Source organism: Kogia breviceps, chromosome 13 (genome assembly GCF_026419965.1).
Source record: "Kogia breviceps isolate mKogBre1 chromosome 13, mKogBre1 haplotype 1, whole genome shotgun sequence".
NCBI lineage: Eukaryota > Metazoa > Chordata > Mammalia > Artiodactyla > Physeteridae > Kogia > Kogia breviceps.
This window is the reverse complement of record NC_081322.1, coordinates 16038982-16063449: the sequence shown is the minus strand read 5'-3', so window position 1 is coordinate 16063449 and position 24468 is coordinate 16038982. Positions and strand designations below refer to the sequence as shown.

General features: G+C 34.3%; 1 protein-coding gene across 1 annotated transcript in view; it reads right to left on the bottom strand.

The window, feature by feature from the left end:
• EYS (eyes shut homolog) overlaps nucleotides 1-24468 on the bottom strand; it is a 1724957-nt gene that overhangs the window by 1416762 nt on the left and 283727 nt on the right. The window lies entirely within an intron of this gene.

Below are 24468 nucleotides of genomic sequence, written 5' to 3'. Positions count from 1 at the left end.
CTTTGGAGACATGTCTATTTAGATCTTCTGCTCATGTTTTGATTGGGTTGTTTTCCCTTTTTAAGTAGAGAAATATATTTTTTTGTAGAAAAATATATTATGTTTAAAAACATGAAGAAAAGTGAAGAGCATTATAGTTGTCCAAGGTAGATAGTCCATCTATATAGTGATAATAAAAATGTTTGTTGATCTGCCTGTTTCAAATGACTTAATGCATCATGGTCATTCCTTACGCCAAATTCTGTGGTTGTTTAGTATAATGTTTCCTCTGTCTAGAAGAATGATGCATACTCATTGTTCTAGATGAATATGCATCTGTGATTAAGATATTAATAACAGAAAATGATGGGCATCTTAACTATATAATTCCATTTTAATTTTACTAATGTAATTTAAGAATAATGTCTATTATTTTTATACTAAATTGTTTAATACTACTTTTGTAATAAACATTCTGTCTCCAGTTTTTGATGGTTGACTGCTGACTGCTTTTAAGCTTTGTCCTCTCTGCCAAGTTTCTGCTCACATCTGGGAAAGCTCATAAGGAAACCTGGGTGTCCTCTCCTTTGACACAGGTGAGAAGCTCAAGCCATGCAAGCCCCTTCCCATGCACAGAAACACTCAGTCAAGCCCCACTCCATCCCTAACAACAAGAAAACCCCCAGGGAGTCTTCTTTTCTTACTCTCTTTAGCCATTTTTGAACCTGTTTAGGAGGCCTGCCCTTCTCTCCCCAGAAAAGCCCCATTGTGTAAGTAAGAAACCTTCTCATTCCCTCATGGTATGAGTGTGACTTCATCAGTCTCTACATGTGAATCACATTTGGGGTGGAGGGGGTTCATCCTGCATCTGCAGATTATCTACAATTGCTTTATAATTTAAAAGTATGCATAGGAAGTACCCAGTGAAATGATAAAGTATAGATTACTATACGTGACTCAGGTTTGTGAGACTCGTGAGACACTGAGAAATTCACAAATTTTTACAAGCTCTCCTACATATACTAGAATTTGAGAAGCAAAATTTTATACTCTTCCTTGGGTAAACTCATTTACTCTTCCCGCTGAAGGTTTACCCTAACTTATGCGTTATTCTGACACTCTTCTCTGTGGCTTCAACCCTTCTATCTTCATCATCAACAAGACTTGTAGTACAATGTGCTCAATTCGTTTCTATTTTAGAAATAATGAAGCAAAATGTCAAAGTTATTAGTAACAATAATAAACACAAAATATTATCCTGGTCCCTTATGTCAATTTATATTAAACTTGACAAATGTCTGGTTTCTAACCAGAGTTAGAAATGGATCCCCATAGGTTGCTTGAATTTTCCATTACATCTAATTCTTTGTTGCATACAGCATCCAAGGGCTTGTTAATTGACTGGCATCTGGCTGACCACATCAGCAACACAAAGAGGAGTATTCAAATACAGATTTCTGAGCCCATTCCACAGTAAGTCTGTGGTGTAACACACAAATAACTATTTTAAAGAAGCACCCCTTTAAAATTCCTTTGGAGTCAGTCAAGTATAGAAGTACTAGTAATGGATATATTTCAGAGCCTCAGGAACTTTAGAGTGACAAGCTATCATTTATTGTGCCAAATTTTCTCTCCTACCTGTGTAGTGCAGCATGCCAACTGATGAAAAGGTGCTGCCACTGAAAAAAGCCTGAGGGATGATGCTCAGGAAGCCCCTGCAGGAGCTGGATTGGGTTCTCTCAACCCACAACTTTTAGCTAACAGGTGGCACCCTACTGACAGCTGCTGTCAGTAGGGTGCCACCTGTTAGCTAAAAGGCTCTTTTGGATTGAGGCTCTTTTGGATTGTAGCAAGGATGAGTTATGATCTGTCACTCTGGAGAATCCTGATCTGAGGCTGTTAGCTATGCACCTGGTCTTGGCAATTAATGGAAGGGACATTGTGCCAGGGGAAGTCTCACACAATGGAAAATTTCCCCAAATGTTGCTTTATACTATCATTCTTATTTCTAGAACCATCAAAATATCAGTAAATTCTGTTGTGTACGAGAACGTGAAAAGCTACTCAACATAGTTCTACTTAAGTCATTCGGCAGAAAAAAAATCTTCAGTAATTTAACAGATTTTTCACAAAACAACCTTGGCATTATATAAGCTAGATAGTACTCTAAGTAGAAGAATATTTGAATTTCCAGAAATAATATTTGTATTTACTTACATAGTACAAATAAAATTAAGACTTCACAAAATATTCTCCTTTAATCAACATAAAATTTTCTTCCATTTGTGCATTTTTAGAAAAAAATTAAAGAAAACTAACCTCTAACATCTGTTAAATTTTAAATGTAATCCAAAAATACAATCAGTAAACCACACAAGAGTGCAGATAATTAATACAGTAAACATTTGCAGTGTTTTCAATCTACATGTAATTATAAATTGAAGGATGCTAACTGATTTTAGCACTATCCATCTAAAAATATGCACTGGTCTTGCTAATTATATAACAGCATGATTAATGGTATGTCTTGTATTATTATTTATAAGTTAAGCACCACATGTTAAACTCCTAATAATTAGGGAGGTAAAACTTTTTTCAATGTATAAAGTTTACTTCCACTAAGAAAGGTCCATAGAGTCATACATAAAGAATGTGTCTAGTCCAGTCAAGGAAGGGATATCAGAAGAAAATGTAGAATATATTTTCCATTCAGAACTCCACTATATATAATTAATGTATATATATATATATATATATATATATATATATAATTTACATGTATATGTACATATATATAAAATCATATTATAAGAGTTTTACATAATGAAATAACGCATTTTATATGTTCACAGAAATACCATTCAAAGGAAGAGCAAGAGACAACAAATTAGAGAGAAATAAATGTTAAAGCAAAATTAATAAAAAATTATGGGATAGTGGCCAAAATGTTGGAGTAGGAAGACCCTGAGCTCGCCACTTACCATGGGCACATCAAAATTACAAATTTTACAACCATAGATGAGAACAACCTGAGGACTAGCAGAAAATATTTTTCCACAACGAAAGATACAAAGATGGAACCACAACAAGTTGGGTAGGAGGGGCAGAGACATGGTATAGTCAGGACCCACACCCCTGGGTAGGCACACCCACAAACAAGAAGATAATCACGATTATAGAGATCCTCAACAAGGAACACAGGGTCAGAGTCCCTCACAGGTTTCCCCAGCCTGTGGGTTTTGCACCAGAAAGAAGAGTCCTTAGAACATCTGGCTTTGAAGACCTGAAAGGCTGAAAGAAACAGAGAATCTGCTCTTAAAGGCCCTATGCAAAGTCTCACACACTACAAGAGCCAGTACAGAGGCAGTAAGTTGAAAGTAGCCTGGATCAGATCTGCTTGCTGATCTTGGAGAAGTTGCCTGGAAAGGCAAGAGGCTAATGGAACACAGATGCTAGCTGCAGCCATGTTGGAGAGCTTCTCCTACTATAAGGACATTGGAGCTGGCAAGCATCATTTTTGAGTCCTCCCTCTAGACTATTAGTGCTGGGAACCAGCACCATCCACCATCCAGCTGGCCCCAGTCCCAGGTCCACAAGGTCCAACAGTACTGCTGATCAGTGGGCTGAAACCAACAGAGACCACTGCTCCTACAGTCAGCCACTCCAGGACTCAGCACCATCCACCAGCAACCAGGACAAGTCCCAGGCCCCATACAACCCACAGCCAGCAGTGCAGACACCCAGTGCCATTCAAATGGGCGAGGAACAACCCAGGACCACCTGAGCCATGCAGTAAGACTGCTGGATCCAGCCCTGGCAATATCTACATTAGGCAGGCCAGACAGACACCTGGGTCAGGAACCAGCCCTGCTTAACAATGAACCCACAGTAGGGCCCATGCAACCCACATAGGTGGATCCCCTAGAACATGAGGTTCTGATGACCAGAGGTGAGTGTGCTGTTGGGACCTGTAGGATATTTCCTACATAAGTCCACTTCTCCAAATTTGGGAAATGTAACATAATATATAAAATAAGCACAGAGAATTAGGCAAAATCATGTGACAAATAAATATGTTCAAAATGTAGGAACAAGATAAAACTCCAGGAGAAAAACAAAGTGAAATGGAAATAAGCAATCCATCCAAAAAAGAGTTCAACATAAGGAGTATAAAGGTGGTTAAAACTTGGGAGAAGAACGAATGTATGGAGTAAAAGTTTAACAATGTTTTAGAAAATATAAAGATGCACCAAATGAAGCTCAAGAATACAATAACTGAAATAAAAAATACACTAGAAGGAATTGGCACAGCGTTGTGCTCCACCAGTAGCCCCAGCCTGTCCAACAGCATGCTGGACCAGCCCCAGGCCCTACAGGTCCCACAGCCAATCAGGCTGGCTTAGATAATACAGGTAGACTAGGTGAGCAAACTGGAAGACAGAGTAGTGGAAATCAACCAAGCATAACAGAAAAAATGTTAAAAAAACATTAAAATGAGTACAGTTTAAGAGACGTGAGGGACAATATCAAGCTTATAACCATTTGCATTGTAGGGCTTCAGAAGGAGAAGAGAGAGAAAAAGGGACAGAAAACATGTATGAAAGGATTATAACTGAAAGCTTTCCTAACCTGGGAAAGGAAACAGACATCCAAGTCCAGGAATAACAGAGTCCCAAACAAGATCAACTGAAAGAGTTCAACACCACGACACATGATAACTAAAATAGCAAATTGAAAGATAGAGAATCCTGAAAGGAGTAAGGGAAAAGCAGATAAGTATGCACAAAAAAATTCCCATAAACTGTCAGCTGACTTTCAGCAAGACACAGGGAGTAATAATATACATTTAAAGTGATGAAAGGAAAAAAATAAACCCCACAACCAAGAATACTCTACCCAGCAAGACTGTCATTCAGATTTGAAGGAAAAATAAAGAGAGTTACAAACAAGCAAAAACTAAAATAGTTCAGCACCACAAAATCAGCTGTAAAAGAAATCTTGAGAGGAATTTTCTATGTGGAAAAAAAAATCTACAAATAGAAATATAAAAATTATGAAAGAAGTATTCTCATAGTTAAAGGGAAATATACAGTAAAGTAGATCACCAATTATAAAACTAGTAGGAAGGTTAAAAGACAAAATTAGTAAAATCATCTATATCCACAATTAGTAGTTAAGGGATACACAAAACAAAAAATTGTAAATATGATGTCAAAAACATTAAAAGTGGAGATGGATGTGGAGGTGTAAAAATGCAGTTTGGTTGAAATGTGCTCACACTTAAGAAATCATCAATTTAAAGTAATCATTTGTATATCTAGCTAGCTAGTTAGCTGGCTATATATAAATCACATGGTAACCAGAAACAAAAAAAAAAATCTATAAGAGATACACATAGTCACACACAAAATAAAGGAATATAAACATAAAACTAAAGATGGCCAGGGACTTCCCTGTTTGTCCAGAGGCTAAGACTCCATGTTCCCAAACAGGGGGTCTGGGTTTGATCCCTGGCCGGGAAACTAGATCCCACAAACCACAATGAAGATCCCATGTGTTGTAATTAACACCTAACGCAGCCAAATAAATAAGTAAATAAACATTTCAAAAAATTAAAAAATAAAACCTAAAGATAGCCATAAAATTGCAAGGGCAGAGAGCTTAATAAGAATATTTTTTTTAAAAAAAACCTGCAAAAACAGTTAAAATGGAAATATGTACATACTTATCAAATTTACTTTAAATTTAAATGGACTAAATGGTCCAATCAAAAGACATAGAGTAGTTAAATGATACAAAAATAAGACCTATCTATAGGCTGTCTACAGGAGACTTACTTCAGATCTAAAGACACACACAGACTGAAAGTGAAGAAATGGAAAAAGGTATTCTATGCAAATGTAAGTGAAAAGAAAGCTAAGGTTTCAATACTTATATCAGACAAAATAGACTTTAAAACAAAGACTGTAATGAGACAAAAAGGACACTACATAATGATCAAAGGATAAATCCAATAAGAAGATATAACAATTGTAAGTATATATATATATATATATATATATATATATATAAAATAGGAGCTCGTAAATACATAAAGCACATATTAACAGACATAAAGGAAGAAATTGACAGTAACACAATAATAGTAAAGAGTTTTAACACCCCACTTACTTCATGGACAGATCATCCAGACAGAAACTCAATAAGGAAACATTGACCTTAAAAGACACAGTACCTCAGATGGAATTAATATCTGTAGAAAATTCCATCCAGAAGCAATAGAATACACACTCTTTTCAAGTGCACATGGAACATTTTTCAGGATAGATCACATGCTAGGCCACAAAACAAGTCTCAGTAAATTAAAGAAGATTGAAATCATATCAAGTATCTTTTCCAACCTCAATGCTATAAGGTTAGAAATCAACTATAAGAAAAAGCTGCCAAAAAAACAAACACATATTTAGCAGAGCTAAACAATGTGCTACTACACAACCAATGAGCCACTGATGAAATGAAAGAAAAGATTAAAAAACACTTAGAGACAAATGAAAAAAAAAAACCACAATGATCCCAAACCTATGAGATGAGAAAAAACAAACAAAAAAACACACAAAAAACAGTTATAAGAGGGAAGTTTATAGCAATGTAAGCCTACCTCAGGGAGCAAGAATAATCTCAAAAGAAAAAAAAAAAAAAAAAAACACAAAACGAAACAAACAAAAAACTTATCCTTACATCAAAAAGAATTGGAAAAAAAGAACAAACAAAACTGAAAGTTAGAAAAAGGGAAGAAATAATAAATATCATAGTGGAAATAAATGATATAGAGACTAAAAAATATAACAGAAAAGATCAGCAAACCTAAGAGCTAGTTCTTTGAAATGATAAACAAAATTGATAGACCTTCAGCCAGATTCATCAAGGAAAAAGAGAGAGGTCCCAAATAAATAAATTCAGAAATGAAAAAGGTAACATTACCATTGACACCGCAGAAATACAATCCTAAGAGATTACTATGAATGATTATATGCCAATAATATAGACAATGTAGAAGAAATAGATAAATTCCTATAAATGTACAATCTCCCAAGACTGAATCAGGAAGAAATACAAAATATGAAATGATCAATTACCAGTAATGAAATTAAAGCAACAATATAAACATTCCCAAGCAACAAAAGTCCAAGAGCAGATGCCCTCACAGATGAATTCTACCAAACATTTAAAGAAGAGTCAATGCGTATTTTTCTCAAGCTATTCCAAAATATTGCAGAGTTTAGCATAAAATTTTTCATCAGAAAGATTCCAAGACTTTTAAATTGTATGTTGGTTAAAATTAAAGTGAAAAATCTCACTCATTTTTAAAATAATCTATTAACAGAATTTGTCTGTTTAATTTGGCATTTCGGCACTAACTGTTATTTGTAATTTTGTTTGATCTGGAATTTTAGTGCTAACCATTTATTGTGATTTTATTTGATTATACACAGATCTCTGGAATGCTTGCCAGAAAACAGCTTTGTAAATGCAAATTGTCCTATATTTCTCAGTTACTCTAAAATCAGCTTTAACTATTTGGAAATTGTGGACCAACAACAGAGTCTCATGAACTTGTTTTAACACTTTCATAATACATGATCTATTGCAAATATAATTTGAATCTTTTACATGTGAACTTAATGTAAATATTAAATTTCATGGCAGAAATAAATACATAGATATGTGTTCTAAACAATTCATTCATTAGCACTGGAACTATAAAACAAAGACAAGTCAATATTTCCTTTTAATTCAGGCTTCTCCTTGAATCATGTATGTATATATATGCTGTACATTGAAAAATTTTTATCTATTACTAGAAAAATTGGACCACTAAAGTATTCATCATTAATTAAATAAGGTAGCCACAGGGAAATATGTAAATTAGATGCATATAAAAGTATTAGGTAACATAGATTTACAGTAATGTATAATTAAATATGAATGAACTTTCTTAAAGATTATAAATTTGCAAGTAGTAATAAGTCGACTGTATGTGACATTTTTAATTGAGGTAGATTATTAACATGGTGCAAATCAGACTGAACGCTACAATCATTATCTACTTTAAAAAAGTTTCAAGCATTTAAAAAATATCTCTTTATGTTTAATATTTAATTTAATGAAACATTTTCCTCTATATTGCAAGCATTTTATTATAGTTAGAATTATTTCTCTAACCATAGAAATACCTGAGTTACTTTAAAAAGAAACTTGTTGTTTACCCTGAAAATATTCAGAAGGCAGTATTTTAGCATGCTATACTATTTATCATACATCTGCCATATTTCAGAAGGTGGACTTACTGTATTAACACAAAAATGTGGTAAGCAGAATTAAAGGCAAATGGCAAAGAATATCTTTAACATACAAGATGGAAAATAAATATCCTAAACAGACATATCTATATCAAAACAGCAAACATCACAGTGTGTTACCAGACACACAAATATCAAAACAATAATGTATTTCTTCATTACTTCAACACAATTTTTTTTTTTTTTTTTTTTTTTTTTTTGCGGTACGCGGGCCTCTCACTGCTGCGGCCTCTCCCGTCGCGGAGCACAGGCTCCGGACGCGCAGGCGCAGCGGCCACGGCTCACGGGCCCAGCCTCTCCACAGCACGTGTGATCCTCCCGGACCGGGGCACAAACCCGCGTCCCCTGCATCGGCAGGCGGACTCCCAACCACTGCGCCACCAGGGAAGCCCACTTTAACACAATTTTATTGAGCACCAGGTATGTGTCATCAAGATACATGGATGAAGGAGATCAAAAGTGTCTTTTGACCTCTGAATTTATAGAATTAAAAGTTCAGGTAAGAAGATAAACATCAATCAAATCATGACCCAAATGAATAAACAGAATAACTGTGGTTAAGAAGAAAGAATAGCTATATGGTTCCATAGGCCCATAATGAAGGAATTTATTCTAATTAATCTCTCTGAGGGTAGTTATGAAGCATCCTAGTTACTCCATTATGTATAGAGTTAGGGAAAGGGTGGTATGAGGAGGCCAGCGCAATCAGAAAAAAAACAAAGTTAAAAGGCCCTCAAGTTCATAGTATGCTGAAGGAAGTGAGAGAGAGCTAGCAGCTGTTTGAGGTGAGGTGGAGAAGTTAGGTCACGCCCAAACTGGGAACGCTGTTACAATGACCATTTTACGTTAAGTCACTAGAAGATATTGAAATGTTTCAAGCCAGGGATGGAGTGGAAAATCAGTGAAAGATCAGATTTGTCTTTTGGAAAATTCTATTTTCAGTGTACAAAAGGAAACGTCTGAAGACAGGGGAGAACTAAGGGAAATAGTTAGGAAGCTGCTAGATTAGCTCAGGTGTATAACAATGGCAGCTTAACATAAGGAATAAAAAGAAAGGAAGAGAGGTAGACAGAGTAAAAGAAAATATGGAGGTAAAATAGGATTAGTGATGGATTTGCTGGGATTTGAAAGGTGTGAAAGAGGAAGAGATATAAGGGATATCTTAAGAGGATTAGGGAGAATGATGTCACCAAGATGGTGACTTAAGTCAGTCCTGACCTTACCACCCCATCACAAGCAAACACCTAACAACTATTCATGGACAAGGCACCACTAAGAGAATCCTAGAATTCAGGAGTGAGGCTAAAGCACACTCCTGTACCACAGAGACAAAGACAGATTGCACTTGAAGGGTAAGAGGAAGGCCTACACACTGACTGCACTGTCTCTCTCACAGGCTGGTGTGGCACCTTGCTGAGAGATCTCCCCTGAAGGCACAGTGGTTCTTCCAGTGGGAAAAAAGAGCCCAGGGTGATATCCAGCCACGCAAAATAATGGTTCACATGCAAGAGAATCTGTGGGGCTCATCCAATGGGAATCCAATAATTGAGAAGGAGAAGGGAGCAGAAGTTTCCAAGAACCAGCACTCAGATCTGTCCCAATCAGAGGCTTTGTTCATTTGCAGAACCATGTCTCTGGCACAGTATGGCCAGGGGTTTTGGCAAGGTGTGGGTCAGTCTAATTTGGGTCCTCAAAGGAGGAGTTCTGCTGGCCCTGGAGCCTGGTCTGTCCACTCCCAGGCAAAAGAGCTGGGTCACAGCCCCACCCACTACAGATTATGGCTAGTGACCCCTCCTAACCAGAAGGCTCCTTGGAGAGAATTTAGGAATTGCCTGAAGTGTGTCCTCTCAGCTCGGCCCAGACAGGAGCCAGAGACATAGCCCCACTTTCTGCAGAGCATGGTTCCCAGCCTGATCTGACAGGAAGGGCTGGTAAGAACAACTGGAACTGTGTAACCTAGAAACTCCTGAGCTGAGGGGCAAGTGAGCAGAGCTATTTGCCCCCAGAGCAAATCCAGTGGCCCTGTCCAGCCAGGTAACTTAAGTCAAGACCACAGAGAGATGGACTTGAAGCTGCTTTGCCTTCTTAGCTCAAGTAGGAAAACTAATTCACAGTCCCGCAATAAATGAGTTCAGCCTGCCCAAACAAGGAGACTTAGCAGGGCACACAGTAAACTACATAACCCATCCAACAGCCCTGTTACAGTGACACTTGAACAGAGGGAACAGACCATGGCTTCCCCTGTCGGCAAAACAAAACTTCACAAAACCAGGATTTTCAGTGCACACCATTGCCTGATTTGGGTCCACAAACAGTAAGTCATACACGTCCTAGGTCTCATTCTGCTGCCCTGCCAGGGCAGGGAATCTAATCCATAGTCCCAGCTACTGCTAAGTACAACACCCAGTCCCAACCATCTAGCAAGCCTGACCAGAGAATCCAGGTAACTGTGAAGCCCATACTTCTCCTTCACTTGGCCAGGGAACAAAGCCAGAAGTCTTATCCAGCTGCTTTCAGACAGTGGCACACCCCCACCCTCAACTCAGAGCTCAAGTGGTCGCTTCTTCCAAAAATAGACTCTATTGACAGGCTCCACCTGCCCAAGGATGTTACCAGCAGACATGTCCAGAAACCTACACAGAGCTGACTGGTGAAGAACTGTCAATGCCAAAGAAAACTCACAAAGTCTGAAAGAGGAGCCCATTTACTCAAATGTACAAATAACAACATAATGAATCAAGGATCATAAAAAATCAGGTAAATATGACACCATCAAATAAGGCTCAAATAATTGCTCCTAAAGAAATGGAGATCTATGAACTGTCAGCCAAAAAAAAAAAAGCAGAATAATTCTCTTAAAGAAGTTTAGTGAACTACAAGAACACATACAGCTAAACAAAATTAGGAAAATGGTGCATAAACAAAATAGCAAAGAAATAGAAATGATTAAAAAAATCCTAGAGATGAAAAAATACAATAACTGAACTGAAAAATTCAATAGATAACTTCAAAACACACTTGACCATTCAGGAGAAAAGATCAGTGACCTGGAAGATAGGACAATTGAAATTACCCAGCCAGAGGAGAAAAAAGAAAAAAAGAATAAAAAAGCGTGAAGAAAGCCTATAAGTTTATGGGACACAATGAAAAGAAACAATATTCACATTATGGGAATTCTAGAAGGAGAAGTGAAAGAGAAAGGGACAGAAAATATATCTAAAACAATAATAGCTGAAAACTTCCCAATCCAGATCCAAAAGGCCCAAAAGCTTCCAAATAGTGTGTCTCCCATGAGACACATTAAAATTAAATTGTCAAAAGTCAAAGACAAAGAAAGAATGTAAAAAGCAGCAAGAGAAGAGGGAGAAGTTACATGCAAGGGAACCCTCATAAGACTCTCAGTGAATTTCTCAACAGAAATTTTCAGGCCAGAAGAGAATGGGATGGCACATTCAAAATACAGAAAGAAAGAAAGAAAGAAAGAAAGAAAGAAAGAAAGAAAGAAAGAAAGAAAGAAAGAAAGAAAGAAAGAAAGAAAGAAAGAAAGAAAGAAAGAAAGAAAGAAAGAAAGAAAGAAAGAAAGAAAGAAAGAAAGAAAGAAAGAAAGAAAGAAAGAAAGAAAGAAAGAAAGAAAGAAAGAAAGAAAGAAAGAAAGAAAGAAAGAAAGAAAGAAAGAAAGAAAGAAAGAAAGAAAGAAAGAAAGAAAGAAAGAAAGAAAGAAAGAAAGAAAGAAAGAAAGAAAGAAAGAAAGAAAGAAAGAAAGAAAGAAAGAAAGAAAGAAAGAAAGAAAGAAAGAAAGAAAGAAAGAAAGAAAGAAAGAAAGAAAGAAAGAAAGAAAGAAAGAAAGAAAGAAAGAAAGAAAGAAAGAAAGAAACAACAAAAACCTGTTGACCAAGAATACTATATCTGGTGAAGCTCAGAAATAAGGGAGGGATAAAGACTTTCCTAGACAAACAAAAGCTGAGGGAATTCATCACCACTAGACGTGCCTTAGAAGAAACGCTAAAGGAAGTTCTTTGAGTGGAAATAAAAAGATGCCAATTAACCTCAAAAAAAATAAAAAATGAGAAGGCAGTTTAAAACTCACTGGCAAAGACAAACATATAGTCAAATTTGGATTCTGTAGAGGGGGAATGTAGTACATAATTCACATACAACTCTAGTTTAAAAGTTTAAGAAATGTAGTAATACAATAATCTGATATTAGTTACATAATATAAAAATATATGTAAATTATAACATCAATACCCTAAAATGTTAGGGGGAGAAATAAAGCTTAGAAATTCTATTGATGTTAAATTGTTATTAATTTTAAATGGAATGTTATAATTTTAAGCTATATTATGTAAGCCTTATGGTAACCATAGGGAAAAACCTGAGTAATTACACAACAGAACATGATAAAGAAGTAAAAGCATACTGATAACATGACATCACGACACACACAAAAAGACAGGAGGATAATAAAGAAGGAACAAAGCATCTACAAAACAACCAGAAAACAATTAACAAAATGGAATATGTTGTTATTTATTAATAATTACCTTAAACATAAATGGATTAAATTCTTCAAATGACATAGAATGAATGAATGGATAAAAACAAAATATCCAATGATATTCTGCCTACAACAGACCCATTTTAACCTTAAAGTCACACATAGACTGAGAGTGAAGGGATGGAAAAATATATATATATTTCAAGCAAGTGGTAACACACACAACAAAACAAAACAAAGTAAAACAAAAAGCAACACGAAAAACTCAGGGGTAGTTCTATCAAACAAACAGGTTTTAAACTAAAAATGATAAAAAAAAAAAGATAATAAATGTCATTATATAATTACAAAGTGGTCAATACATCAAGAAGATATAACATTTGTAAATATTTATGCACCAAACATCAGAGCAGTTAAATAATACAACAAAAACTGACAGAGCTAAAGGGGAAATACAATAATAGTTGGGGATTTTAATATCCCATTCTCAACAATGGATACATCATCCAGACAGAGAATCAGTAAGGAAACAGCAGTTTTGAACAACACTAAAGACCAATGGACCTAATAGACATATGAATAATATTCTGACAAGAGCAGAATACACATTCTTCTCAAGTACATATCATACTTTCTAGGATACATCATATGCCCCAAAAAACAAGTCTTAGCAAATTCAAGAAGACTGAACTCATACCAAGTGTCTTCTTTTGGCTGCTATGAAACTAGAAAGAAGAAGAAAATTGGAAAATTCATGAATACATGGAAATTAAATAGCATTTTCCTGAACTACCAATGGATCAGAGAATAAACTAAAGGAGAAATAAAAACTATCTTGAGACAATCAAAACTAGAAATACAACATACCAAAACTAATGAGATGCAGAAAAATCAGTTCTAAGAAGTATGCTCAAGTAATAAAGGCCTATATTAAGAAGCAAGAAAGATCTCAAATAAACAACCTAATTCTATTCCTTAAGCAACTAGAAAAAGAAGAACAAACTAGGCCTAAAGTTAGCAGAAGGAAGGAAATAATAAAGAATAGAGCAGAAATAAATGAAATAGAGAACAGGAAAACAGTAGAAACTATTTTAAAAACTAGGAGTTTTTCCTTGAATGAGAAACAAAATTGATAAATTTCAGCTAGACCAACTGAATTAGAGAGAGAAAGGTCCCAAATCAATAAAATTATAAATGAAACAGGGGACATTACAAATGATACCACAGAAATACAAAGAGTCATAAGAGTATACTATGAACAACTAAATGGAAAAAACATAAGTGAAATGAAAAACTCAGAGGATAAGCTCAACAGCAGACTGAAAGGAATAGAGAAAACAATCAGTGAATTTGCAGACAGGAAAATAAAGATTGCCCAATCTGAAAAACAGGGAGAAAGTAGACTGAAAAAGAAAATAAGTGAACCTCAGGAACCTGTGGGACTATAACTAAATATTTAACTTTTGCATTGTTGGAGTCACAGAGGAAAAAAGGAAGACAATGGTGTTAAAAAAAGTTTTTGAAGAAAACTGGCAGAAATTTTTCCAAATTTAGCAAAACATTTAAATGGATTCATGAAACTGAATGAGCACTATAAAGGATAATTCCAAATAATTCCATACCAGGACACATCATAAACTTAATTAGTCATACTTTATAAAAGAAACACAAAGAATAGATATTGAAATCAATGAATAAAACAGCTTCTCTACTTGTGTAAAAATATTTACACAGCAGTAGATATTTTTATCAGAATAATATAATGGAGCCAGAATGAAGTGGAACAAAATCTTCAAGGGCTGAAAGAAAATAACTTTTAACCCCAAAACTTATGTCCAGCAAAATTTTCTTTCAGTACTTAAGAGAAAATAAAGACATCATCTGGTGAAGGAAAACTAAGAGTATTTGTCACTAGCAGATATACTTTTTAAAATTCTGAAGGAACTTCTTGAAACAGAAAGGAAATAATAAAAGAAATAGTCTTGGAATATGAAGAAGGAAGATCATAAAATGGAAACTGCAAATATATGGGTACATTCAATTGATTTTTTTTCTCTTTAGTTTGCTAAATTATGTCTGAAGCAAATGGTACAACATTGTCTGATGTGAATCTTAATGTATATACAGGAAATGTTTAAGACAATTTGTTTATAAACAGGGGAGGCAAAGTGATTTAAAGGAAGGTAAGTTTTCTACTCTTCACTCAAGTTGGTAAAATACAGCAGTATATCTTATTAGTGATACAGTTGTTCTGCACTTGATTATGGAAATCTACACATATGTTAAATGTTAGAGAACTTCACACATACATTGTTCCAACATCATTTTCTTGATTTTGCTATAGTACTCTCCTTGGATGTAACCACTGGGGGAATTTAGGTGATGGGTGTACATATGACCTCTGTAATATATTTGCAACTTCTTGTTACTTTAAAATTACTGTAAAATAAAAGGCTTTAAAAAGGATATTAGTTAGAGGGCTTGGACCTGGTTGAATTGTCTCCACATTGGAGGCCAAGCCCAAAATATGTTGAATATTTTAGAATGTTGTTAAGTTTTATGGTAATTTTCTTGACTTCTTACATGAAACTATTGGGACTAGAAGATAGTACCTAATTTTTTTTAACTGTCAAAACACTTGAAGAATTAAACAAACACCTGTCAATCCTGAGCTCTGAATATGACTAAACTATCCTTTATTTATAGTGAAGCAAATAAAGACATTAAAATAAACTAGTAGAATATTTTATCAGCAACTACTGTTGAAAAATACAGGACACTCTGCTACAAAAATAAACATACATCTTTCTATCAAATCTACTGCTATATATTTGTCCAAGGGGGATGGAATATATTCACAAAAAGACATGTATTAAATGTTCATGATAATTTTTCATAACAGACAAAAACAGTGTAATGGTCTATTAATAGGAGAATAGATATATACTGTGATATCTTTATTCATTGGAATAGTATATGACAATAAAAATGAATAGACTATTGATACATACAGCAACATGAATGTTCCTAAGAAATACTATATTGATTGAAAGATATTTTATGTAATAGGTATAGTGTATTATTGCATTTATATGAAAGTTTAGAGCAAATACATCAGGTGGTGGAAAAGAACTTCAAAATCGTGGTCATCTCTTGGAGATAATTGAAGGGGTTCAAATGTATGGTTGGCCAAAAAGTTGGTTCGGTTTTTTCCCATAAGACAGCTCCAGAAGCATTTAACTTCATTCAAAACAATTTTGTTAGATTGTATTGTGACAGCTGTCATATCCACATGCATTTTAACAAAAAATCAAAATTGGTGAATTTTTGTGTAGCCATTTTAATATTGAAGATGGAAGAAAAAAAAGCAACATTTTCAGCATATTATGCTTTACTATTTCAAGAAAGGTAAAAACACAATTGAAACACAAAGAAGATTTTTGCAGTGTATGGAGAAGGTGCTATGACTGATCGAATGTGTCAAAAGTGTTTTATGAAGTTTCATGCTGGAGATTTCTCGCTGGATCATGATCCACAGTCGGGTAGACCAGTGGATCAAATCAAGACATTAATTGAGAAAAATCAAGGTTATACAATAGCTGACATACTCAAAATATCCAAATCAAACATTGAAATTAATTTACACCAACTTGGTTATGTTAATCACTTTGATGTTTGGGTTCTGCATAAGTCAAGCAAAAGAAGCTTTCCTGGCTGTATTTCTGCATGTGATTCTCTACTGAAACATAATAAAAATTTTCTTTTTATAACAGATTTTGATGGGTGATGAAAAGTGGATACTGCACAATAATGTGGAACAGAAGAGATCATGAGGCAAGCAAAATGAACCACCACCAACCACACCAAAGCCAGTCTTCATCCAAAGAAGGAGATGTTGTTTACATGTTGGGATTGGAAGGGAGTTCTCTATTATGAGCTCCTTCCAGACAACCAAAAGATTAATTCCAACAAGTACTGCTACCAATTAGACCAACTGAAAGTGGCACTTGATGAAAAGTGCCCAGAATTAGTCAACAGAAAATGCATAATCTTCCATCAGGATAATGCAAGACCACATGTTTCTTTGATGACCAGGCAAAAACTGTTACAGCTTGGCTGGGAAGTTCTGATTCATCCACCATATTCACCAGACATTGCAACTTCAGATTTCCATTTATTTCGGTCTTTACAAATTCTTTCAATGGAAAAATATTTCAATTCCCTAGAAGGCTGTAAAAAGCACCTGGAACAGTTCTTTGCTCAAAAAGATAAAATGTTTTGGGAAGATGGAATTATGAAGTTGTCTGAAAAATGGCAGAAGGTAGTGGAACAAAACAGTGAATATGTAGTTCAATAAAGCTCTTGGTGAAAACAAAAATGTGTCTTTTATTTTTATTTAAAAACTGAAGGAACTTTTTGGTCAACCTATAAAATGGCCAGAGGAATTTTCTGGACATCTGTAATGTTCTATATATTTATAGAGTTTTATTTTACACAGGCATATGCATTTATCATGATCCAAGAGTAATCCACTTTATACAAAAACTAATAAAAATGATTTTATTTACATGATGAAATAGTAATTTTTGTGGAACTAAAATGCATGGTTGAAATTTCTGTATAAAAATTTTTAGCACCAGGGAATTGAAATTAGATAGCATGATGAAAATCTTGGAGATTGAAGTGCTTTTTAAAGATTCCTTAATTTTCTTATGTTACTGTTTTGTCATCCTCTAAGACACAGTTTCTCCCCACATTGCCTCCCCTGCCATCTCCATTAGATAGTTCTCCTCTTCCAAATGCATCCTGTGGGTGCATTTTCCACAGCATTTCCTCCTTGTATATCTTTTACCACACATTACGAACTCCTCTAGACCAAAGGAAGTGAGTCATTTATCATTTTCCTTATTGCTAGTGCGTGACACAAAATCTACTCATAACAAGCAGTCAGTAAATGATCAGCAAAGCAATACACAGTTATCAAGGTTTAAGTAGAACGTTCTTTACATCCTTTTAAAAGTATTGTACAGCAGTAAGTTCTACAGCATTGGGTTAAAGTAGGGGTCATGACTTCAAATGCCCACAGTGCCCAGTTAATAAAAATGAGTGAAATGGGGTGAGCCAAATAATTGGTGAATCTGTATCAAATTGGCAAGATTGTGTCCTGTCTAAAAGGAACCCTATGCCCCACCCGCCCCCATGCCTGCTAAATGTTATCTAGAAACATGAACTGAATGTTCCAAAGCTCCAGAACATCCAGAGACCTTCAGCTTTTTCTGACTACCAGTTCCAACTTTACATCTTATCTTAATATCTATATCATATATATTACAACCTTTTTCTAGTCTGGTCTGAGAGAAAACAGTTTGTGACTTCTGCTATGGAATTTCTTGGTCTCAAGAAAACGGTGGTTAAAAACATCCATGTTAGAAAATACTGGTTTTGTGCATTTGATAAGATAACCTAATTAGTGTAAGTGACAATTCAGGGATTAGATAATGCCTAAAGGGAAATTTTACTATCAGTATGTCATGGCAAAGTATTCAAATTTGCATAAGTGAAAATCTAACGATTAAGTGAGTAACACCTCCCAGGAAGGTTTGCACTACTGGTATTCCATAATACAGCCTGCTCTTGAATATTCATCACTGCTTGGTCTTTCTTGCCAGATTTCCCAAATTTGTCTAATAGGAGTTATTCTCTGCAGGAAAGCATTTCTGATTTCATAACCGATGTCAGAAGAAATTTATAACCAAAATAACTGGAACACACCTATTCCATAAAGGAAGATACAACTGAATTCCCATGCTATTAGGTTTAAATGTTTTTGTTTCTATTTGGTTACTCTTTTCCATTAAGTATAATTTGATTCACATTTGTTTTCCATATTTCTTTTTCTTTATATCTTAGAATATCATAATAATTTAATGAGTTGGAATTCAATTTAAACTTTTCCCTGACTTTCCAAATTAACCCTCTAAGTTGATAGGGGAAAAGTTTTGAACAGTTTTAACTATATCTGTTTCCTTATTTTAGGACTTTTAAAAAGCAGTTAAGCCCCTATTTCGTTGAGTTCAGCACATAACACAAGTAACCATTTGAAAAATAAATACTTTCTGAACTTTATTTAAAAGATAGAGATCTTTAGTCCATGTTTGGACCATTAATAAGAAAAGCACGTGTCTGCATCCAAAGTGCAAAATCATCTTATCCTTGGAAAATAAAGCCATTGACATAAAAAACAAAAGGACAAAAATAAAGTTACTCCACTGAAAATTAATTTCTTACATTTAGAAATAAATAATATTTAGAGTATCACAAGGGAAAATGAGAGATACATGATAACATGATATGAATAAGTCATGGAAATATGTTGGTCATTTTTTCTCATATTTTACAAAGATTACAGTAAATACTAATTGAGTGGTTTTTATGCACTGGGCACAATACTAAATGCTTTTTATACATTTTCTCAATGAGTACCTGCTATAAGGCTATCAGATAGTGTAAGTTCTTAAACTATTACCCTAATTTTTCTAGTAATTTGTACATCAATTATGATATTTTGCTAGGAAATCATCTATTTCTTTAGTTTATCAAATTTGTTCTAAGCAGTGTTCTTTTTATCTCCTGTTTCTATGTACCAGTCTATCTTCATATTCCTGTGCTGATCAAATTTTACATTTTTTTCCTTTTAAAAATCAGATTCCCAAGGGATTTGTCTACCTGCTAGGTCTTTTAAAGAAAAGGGTTTTGAAAATATTTACCCTTTCTATTATTTGAGGCGTTCTATTTATTAACTTAAATTTTATTTTTATTAATTAACTGTAATGACTTTTTCTTTCAATTTCTCAACATAAGTTTGGAGATTTGTTTTCTCTGTGTTCTAAAATGGTGTCATCATTTAAGAGGTTCGTGTGAGAACGTCTTTCACTGTGTTCCATAAGTGTTAGTATGAGGTATTCTACCTTTTTTTCTTCCTAGATATTTCTTATTTTCTTATTGATTTCCTCTTAGTTCTAAAGTTTACCTATCTGTGTGTTTCTTAGTTTACAAACTGTAGTTAAATTTTCCATGAAAACATAGGTATGTATCTCTCTACACAACATGTTTGATAAATGCCTACATAAGAAAAAAAATGTTTATCACTTGTCTTCATACTTTTCACACTTACTTTTGTGTCGTCTAAAATTATATATTGAAACCCTAACTGCCAGCTATGCCAGAATGTTACTGTATTTAGCAGTAGGGCCTTTAAAGAGGTAATTAAGTTAAAAGGAAGCTATGGGGACAGACCCTAATCCATTTTGTCTGGAGTCCTTCTAAGAAAACGATATTAGGACATACACAGAGAGAAAAGAGAGGAGGCCTGTATGCACAGAGGGAGGGTCCATGTGACAAGGAAGCAAGAGAGGGGCCATCTGTAAGCCAAGAGGAGAAGTCTCAGAGGAAACCAACCTGCTGGCAACTTGATCATGGACTTCCAGCCTCCAGAAATGTGAGAACCTAAACTGGGTAGTTGTTTAAGCCACCAGCCGACAGGGTTTTGTTATGGCAGCCTGATAGACTAATATATCTAGTAAAATGAATAGTGTACTTACTTAGGTTCTTTTGAATATTTTTACCTTTGCTTTAATGATTCAACTATACAATAAAATATCTAAATATTGTAATAGTAGTTACATATTATTAAAGAATAAATAAATTGTCTTTATGAAATTGTTAATGCTATTCATTAAACTACTGATAAATATCTTACTGTGATTTTAGATTTCATGTAACAGACACTTTGCTGCTGCTTTAGCAATTATTAAGCAACAATCTACTTTATGTGACCATTCACAAGGAAGGATGTAGTTTACACTAACAAATTTATTGAGAAATATTATTCTCCTCTTTACCATTCTGGAGACATACTAACCATTTTACTCCATGTTTCAAAAAGACATTTAGATGTAGTTACATTTTTTCCCATCATGTTCATTGTAGAGTATTTTGGAAGGAAGTTTGAAAAATTGATCACATTATAATTTGGAAGAAAATGAAATTCCTCTTTTCAAATTTGTATACAGCATATTTATAATGTTCTGAGTCTACTAGCTTGTTTGAGCATTGTGAAAAATATTGCCATGTTTTAGGCAATAAACTATGGCAAGATTTTAGGTCAGTATGTTAGTATAAGAATTTAGGATTTTTTTCCAGTTTATACTATTAATCTAACAAAGATAGGAAGAGTCTTTAAATATTAAACATTTTTTAAGGTCTCTGGATTATATATTTTAGTGTAATGACTTCTTCATATTGCCAAATCTTATACCATGAAGAACAACTATAAAACAAACTACATATACTTCCTCTTTGTGTTGATTGCATAGTCTCTTTTTGGTATCCATTGAAAGCCAACACTTTAAAAGTTAATTTTTAATCAGTGAATTTACTCAAAAGAGGGATCTGTGGTTAATGTCAGTATTCCAAGACATGTGCCTTTTTAGGTTACTTTCTATCTACCTAAGTCTTTTGGGATGGAGTTCAAGGAAAAAAAATCAAAAGACAATGAAAGCAAATTACTAGTATAGCCTATTCAGTATTGACAGTACACAATCAGTAGTTAATCCATGAGCTGTGATAACTAGGAAATATTGACTGTAATAATTTATCTATCATTCTGCCCAGTGGGAAGACACTTTCAGATAAGACCTTATATGGGAAATCTCTCTGCTTAACCAAACATGCCAAATACAACACATGCAGCAAAGGATACAATTAGTAGAACACGAATCATCACAAAATACTCAGAATATCTCATATTGCTTCAGTATTAAATAAAGAAAAGTATTCTTTTGGTAGTCAATTGTATGCCTTACCATAACATATAAGGACTAAATTTCCTTAGGAGTAAAATTATAACAACTCATTTTCACACCTTTGTGAACAAGGTTAACAAAAGTATGTTCAAAATAACTCTTGTGGTAGGTAGAATTCTAAAATGTCTCTAAGATATCCATCTCCAAGCATTCACAACCTGTATAATCCCTTCAATTGAGAGCCAAGAGGACCTATAAATTTGTAGAATACCACATTATTAGGTTATATATGGCAATGAATAAATAATTTTGAAGATATAAGTAAGGTCCGTAATCATTTGAGTTAAGGATATACCCTGGATGGAGGTGTCAATATCAGAAGAGGTTTTTCTGCTGGCCTTGAGGAAGTTAGCCTTCCCACAGTGTGGGAAGCACTGTGGAGGAGGTCATGTGGTTAGGAAGGCAGGCTCTCAGAGCTGAGAGTAGTTTCTACATGACAGTCAGCAAGATAATGGGGACTTTAGTCCTACAATCATAAGAAAGGGAATTCTTCAAAAAATACCTTGAATCTCAGATGAGATTGTACCACCAACTCACACCCTGTGAGTGCAGTTTGTGAGACCCTGAAGAGAGATCCTAGCTAACCTATGTCTGGACTCTTAAGTCACAGAAACTGTGACATAGTAAGTTTGTGTGGTTTCAAGCTGCTAACATTGTGACAATTTGTTACACAAGAATAGAAAATTAATATAACTTCTATGGTATATTCTAAATAATTCTTATTATATAGTGTGGGTTCAGTCATTTATAACTTTTTTTTTCTTTAGCTGGGGGTAACATAAAACTCATTGCTAACTGACATAAATATTAAAGAAATAAATCACCTCACAAAAATGAAATTACAAAGTTAGGTTAGTTCAGGGTTTAAGGATCTTGTAGTTCAGCAATGTCATCAGTATTAATTTTCTTTCTAATTCTATACTCTGCAAATTTCCCCTCACATGTCATTGACCAGATAGATCTTCAGTTTCCATTGAAACAGTAGGTATTTAGTAATTGTCTGCAATATACAGGGTAATAAAGGAGGCAGGACACAGCTGCTAGTGTCTTTTGTCACCCTGGAGAAGCTAATGTGCTAGACAACAGCTGAGCTGGAAAATCTAAGCAAGACAGGATAATGAATCAACAGATTGAAGATTATAGGTGAATAATAATTTGACTTTGAAGTATTCATATACCAATTACATAAAATGGGAATATCTGGAGTGGTAACAGTTTATATGAAAAAAAAAATAAAAGAAAGTTTTGGTTGACAAAAATACAATATGAAATGAAATGCAGCATAGCTGCTTAAAAGCATATGTAATATTAGGCTATATTAATAAAAAAGAAAGTGATAGTGTCAACTGATTATTTTGCTCCAGATATCATGCAGAATGAATATGGTGTCTACTTACAAGTTTACATGGAATTGTGAAAATCTTGATGGAATTCCAGGGAGGCCAGTCAAATTGAATTGAAGTCTAGAAACAGTGTTACATGACGAAAGACTACGAATTCTAAGGAAGTTATACATGAAAATGAGAACATGTAAAGGAATGCTTATTAACCATTAGTGTTTTCTCAAGTAGACAATCTGCCAAGAAAAGTTATGTGTTCCATATCACAAGAAAATATATTTAAGAAAATTCTTAAAGACCATTTATTCAGTATATCATACAAATTATCCTTTCTCTAGGGAGAGGAAATAGGAGAAGTACCACTATAAGTTTTTTCTAACTTATATGGCTATATAATTCTCCAACCTTTCCTGAAAAAAACTGAAATTCCTTAGTAAAAGTATTTTTAAACATCTAAAGACAAAATTCATAATTTCTCAGTTGAAATTTATTTTTCTTTTTCATATGTATCATTCATTAACAGGTAACATTAGCCTGAAAAATGAAACAAAAGAAAGCAAAGCAAACAAAACATAAACTATACTTAAAAATTTTAAGGTCCTTTCTTATCATCTTATATCTTTGATGCCCATATGCTTCTTTTTTTCTATATTTAATTCTCTCCCAAGAATTACATTAATATTACCAAGTATAATATAGTTCAAAAATGTAGCTACAAATAATTATCAGCATTACTTAGCTGAAAAATTAGGGTTCAAGGTTATAAACTTTATAAATGTAGAGGTGGGATCATTCTGAAAACTATTTTCCAACCATCTATTGTACTATCCAATCAATTTACATATCCATACTAAGTGACACTGTAAATTTGAAGACTCTGTGGGTTCTCCAGGTTGACTGTTATTATTACTTCATGTTTGCTGTTTTGTCCATGTTAGAGATAATTGTGGGAATCATTCATAAGCTATTCTAAAACAAACCATTGGCCAATCAGTCAACTGGTAGAACTAATATTTAATGTAGTACCCAATAATTCTGAGAGGTTATAAAGACCCGTGATTTACCTGGGTTAATAATATTCATACACAGCAATTTTTTTTCTTGCTTTTGTTTTTGCTGTAACTGATTTATAATGTCTGTGGTGGGCAAACTCTAAGGTGGTGTTTATGGTTCCTGCCTCCTGGTGTTCACAACCTTGTATGATCCCTTTTACCTTGAGTATGGACAGGACCTGTCACTGGCTCCAAAACGGTGATAAGGCAAAGATGAGAAGATGCAAGTGATTATATATATTATGTATGTTATTATACCATGTAAGGTTGTAACAGTCTTCTTGTTATATGACTCTTGTCTGCTGGCTTTGGAGAAGCAAGCTGCCATGTGCAACACTGTATGGAGAGGGCCATGAACAGGTACAGCCAGCAAAG